Here is a 5,037-nt window from a genome sequence, read left to right as displayed (position 1 = left end):
TGACACGCAGAATTGGTAGGCAGTCTAACTGAGGGGACAAAGGAGCAAATTTTACATTTAAAAACGTTCAGTTTATTCATCTGTACATTATGTACTTTGGAGTTCAGAATACTTTTATTTACTGGGTAGATGACTCTAATCCCCAGATCCCTAAACCTCCAACAGTCTGTCAGATTTCAGAGTACATGAGGCTTGGGGTTTTTAGATTAGAAAGCGAAGTATGTATATACTTGTATCTCTCTCTTTCTCTCTCTCTCATGCATGCACGCACGCGTGCGCGCACACAAACACAGAGAGAGAGAGAGAGAGAGAGAGAGAGAGAGAGAGAGAGGGAGGGAGGGAGGGAGAGAGAGAGAGAGAGAGAGAGGAAAATAGACATTTAGTATGAACAGAAGGAACCTGTCAAAGGCCATTGAGGAAAAAACAGGAAACAGTGCATACAACAGTGTCGGACTTTGGAAGACCATGGAGAAAGGTCCTTCCTTTCCCTTCAATTTCCACACAGTCCTCTCTGGATGCACACATCAGGAACAGTTGTTAGAGCTACAAGAGAAGGTACAGCCATCCAGTCTCCTCTACATTCTACTTCTAAAGCATTGCTTACTGAGTACTCATCATGAACAAATTTACTAGGCCACGTGTTTATACTCCTAAACAAATGTTTAAGTAATGTTAAGTTATTCTACTTTGAAAGTTGCAGTGATACTTCATTTGTAGTTTAATAAATAAAGCTGGCCTGAAGATCAGAGAGTAAAACAGTCTCAATGGTCAGCCTTATAGGCCAGGCAGTAGTGACACACACCTTTAATCCCAGTAGCCACACTAGTTTGCCTTAGAAGCTGGCCGGTTGTGGTGCACACCTTTAGTCCCAGCACTAGAGGGCAATATAAGGTGGGAGAAGACAGCTCCCAGACAGACAGTCTCATTCTGAAGATTCCTGGAGGCAGGATTGCTATTTTGGACTGAGGCAGAGTTAAGAGCCAGTGGTTGTTTTGTTTTTCTGACCTTCAGGTTGAACCACAATTTCTCTCTCTGGGTTTCTTTTTTATTGATTAGTTAATTTTTAAAAATTTATTTATTAAAGATTTCTGTCTCTTCCCTGCCACCGCCTCCCATTTCCTTCCCCCTCCCCCAATCAAGTCCCCCTCCCTCATCAGCTCAAAGAGCAATCAGGGTTCCCTGCCCTGTGGGAAGTCCAAGGACCACCCACCTCCATCCAGGTCTAGTAAGGTGAGCATCCAAACTGCTTAGGCTCCCACAAAGCCAGTACATGCAGTAGGATCAAAAACCCATTGCCACTGTTCTTGAGTTCTCAGTAGTCCTCATTGTCCTCTATGTTCAGAGAGTCCGGTTTTATCCCAGGCTAATTAGAGATCCTAGAGAAGCTAAATAAGAAGGAGTACCCAAAGAAAAACATATAGGCATCCTCCTAAATATTAAGCTTCATCAGGCGATGAAAGGAGACAGAAACAGAGACCCGCATTGGAGCACCGGACAGAAATCTCAAGGTCCAAATCAGGAGCAGAAGGAGAGAGAGCATGAGCGAGGAACTCAGGATCACGAGGGGTGCACCCACACACTGACACAATGGGGATGTTCTATCAGGATCTCACCAAGGCCAGCTGGCCAGGGTCTGGGTTTCTATTAATTGTGCACCAGAAAGTGAGAACACCGAGTGTCCTTAGTTGATTGCCATGGTCAGGATGACTAAGTGTGTCTATGAGAATATATCTAGAAGAGCTTATCTGAGGTATGAAGAATCATATTGAATGTGGGCAGTACGATCTCATGGGTTGGGGAGTTAGACTCAAACGAGACACAAGCTGAGCACCAATCACTCCAATTCTTGACACCCCTTGACTGAGGAAACAATGTGACCAAGTGGCCTCATGTTCTTGCCACAAGGTCTTCCCTACTATGTTCAACTGCAGCCTTCCTTGTGTTGCTTTGGTCAGGGGTTTTGTAATAACATGAAAAGTAACTAATACTTAGAGATAATAATAATAAATAATATTAACAAAAACAAACTTTATATTGATTAGAAGCAAGGCACGTTTCTAATGAAATAAATTAGGCTAGTCATCTTTTAGCATTTTCAAATGCAAAGGGGGGATAGAAAGAAACCTTTTAGAAATTGTAAAGAAGTTGCTATAGTTGACCTCGTTCTGACTCCCAGAACTTTAGCTGTCACTGCTCTGTTTCAAACCGACTATTAAGTGGTACTAGCACAAGACATGATCCTGTTTCCAGTGTCTTCACTTTGTTCCTTACAGGGTGAGCATACGTGAGGGGACACAGAGAAGCCGGAAGGGAAGGTTCTGATTCCAAAATAGGACTGTCAACATCCCCGTGTGGGATTTTAAATAAATATGCAATTATCTTAATATCACCTTTTATTTCTAAATTTGTTTTAACTGTCATGTTGTTTGTATCAGTTTGGGTGGCACATATTATATTTTAATACAGAGGTACAAATCTGGAATGGTTTCTTCCTGGAGGAAAGTTTGGTCATTTGAAATGGAGGATGAACACATTTTGTTTGTTTTGCCCATGTCTTTTTTCTTTGTGCAAACATCACCAGTTTTGGAACAGATACACATTTTCATGACTTTCAGTTATCTCTGTCTTGAAGAGTGGAACTTATGAGCCAGTCTAAACCAGTTAATATTTGATCTTGTCTGAGGATAATGACATTGTCTGGTTATAATGAAGGGTTTGGAAGAAAAAAAAAACAAAGAACACCTGGGGAGAATCTGGGGATTTCTCAGGTTGGTGTTTACTCTCTCCTGCTACCATTGAATGGCATGAGTAACCACTACTGTCACTGTCCAGAGTGTGAGGACCCTGGCTGTCTGAGACAGGTCACCACCGACAAAAGCCACAATCAGGAACAGAGAACCAGGAACTCAGCTCCAGTGAGAATGCTGATTAACATGTCCAGACCCAAGTAACCAAATCTATTGTCTTAATCATTTATTAGATTCTAGGTCTATGTGACTTCTTTTTCAAAGCAAGACACATTGCAGATACAGATTGGCAGACATGGCTCCCAGCGCGCTGGCTCCCGAGCCAGAGAGTCGGAAGGGCATTCGGGCCATGTTGCTGGGGCCGCCCGGGGCTGGCAAGGGGACCCAGGAGCCCAGATTGGCAGAAAACTTCTATGTCTGCCATTTGGCCACTGGAGACATGCTGAGAGCCATGGTGGCTTCAGGTTCAGAGCTGGGCAAGGAGCTGAAGGCGACGACGGATGCTGGAAAACTGATGGCTTCCCTCGGACTGTGAGGCAGGCTGAAATGCTTGAGGACCTCATGGAGAAGAGGAAGGAGAAGCTTGATTCAGTGATTGAGTTCAGCATTCCAGACTCCCTGCTGATCCGGAGGATCACTGGAAGACAGATTCACCCCAAGAGTGGCTGGTCCTACCATGAGGAGTTCAACCCTCCAAAGGAGCCAATGAAAGATGATATCACTGGAGAGCCCCTGATCCTCAGGTCAGATGACAATGAGAAGGCCTTGAAGATCTGCCTGGAGGCTACCACACGCAGACCACCCCACTCGTGGAGTACTACAGGAAGCGGAACATTCACAGTGCCATCGATGCATGCCAGACCCCGGATGTTTGCCAGCAGGTTTTATACTGCGGAATACAATGGAGGGTAGGGTAGAGCCAAATTGAAAGCAGGGGACTCGTTTTCACCCTTGGTCCACAGGAAAGAAAACCCAATGGGAAATGTATTTCATTTTCCATACGTCCAAGAACCACTGTTGGTCTTAAAGGCAGGCGGGAAAAGAACAACTACTTTGAAAGACCGTCAATGAGCACAGAAAGTCCAGCGAACTTGGACAGAAAGATGAAGCTGACATTCAAGGGAAAGCTCAGCCTGCAGTAAATGTGGGTTTGCCTGTGTGTAGATGTGAGCTCGAGCGATGGGACTGCGGCAAGAAAGAAAATATGTTAAAGGTAAATATGAATTAGCTAGACTAAGGGAGAAAGCACTTGTATTGCCAGTGTCAATAAAGTTATTTTAAGTGAATAAATGTCAGCCGTGAAGCTCCGATGAAAGAGTGGGAGATCTGGTAGCTGGCAAGAAAACGTGGGAAGAGGGGAAGAGACATAGCAGGCTTCTAAGTGACGTTTAGGACTCGGGACCCTGTTTGGAGAATAATAGTGAACTGAAAGTGTTCTAGTCGGGCAAAGACAAGGCCAGATTGGGAGTTTGGAATGCTTGGCGTGAAGGTGTGGAGAATGGGCACAGAAGCCGACATACAATGGTCCAGACAAGAGAGTGTTTGACTACATGAGAAGCAAATAAACAGGAAAACACAGAGACTGATTTTCTTCCATCAAGGGAAATAAAATGAATACAAAACCTGCTCTTGTAAATTATTTGTGTGCTCTTTGGATAGAGACAGCGGTAGTGACATTGCCATGTTTAAGATTTCAGCAACTTGTAATTAGCCCTTCACCAAGGAAATGCTAGAGAGCCCTGCCTGCACAGTGAAAGGTGGTTGAATTCCGTTGTGATCTTGTAGAAAAGGGCACGAGGACTCTCTACATGTTAGTTCATTTATAAAACGTGAGATACTGGCTTCACCCACATTTTTGTATTAAATTGTAACTTTATAGAGTGTTGACCTCCAATGTAAATAATGAGGTTTTCTAAACAAGTCGTGTCTTTACTCCTGAGAAACTTAGTGAATTTCATGGGTGTTCTGCAGACATATAGAACAATCATTTGCACTGTGGAGTTTAGCAGTGGTTAAGACATTTATTTCATTTAGAGTAGGCTTCAGTGACTACTTTAGGTTTTGTTTTTGTGGTTTCTTTGCCAAGTGTAGGTGTTTGCCACCCTTTAGCTTCTTCTTGCATGGAGGGAACTGGAATGGTATGTAACTGTGAAGGAGGTTATTCTACAATGGCCCTGAAGCAGATGACCCAATCCAACAAAGATTAATCAATAATCATCCAGTTCTAGACTGTCATGGGAGTCAAATAACAAATAATAATAATAATAATAATAATGGTCCATCTTTGTCT

The 5,037-nt window shown here is 43.5% G+C and overlaps 1 pseudogene; it reads left to right on the top strand.

The window, feature by feature from the left end:
* The first annotated feature begins 3,042 nt into the window (after positions 1-3,042).
* LOC121459881 lies at positions 3,043-3,463 on the top strand (annotated as a pseudogene).
* The last annotated feature ends 1,574 nt before the right edge of the window (positions 3,464-5,037 follow it).

Source organism: Microtus oregoni, unplaced genomic scaffold (genome assembly GCF_018167655.1).
Source record: "Microtus oregoni isolate MIOR12 unplaced genomic scaffold, Mior012 000019F_ref0000042, whole genome shotgun sequence".
In the NCBI taxonomy this organism is placed as follows: domain Eukaryota; kingdom Metazoa; phylum Chordata; class Mammalia; order Rodentia; family Cricetidae; genus Microtus; species Microtus oregoni.
This window is presented reverse-complemented; position numbering and strand designations above follow the sequence as displayed.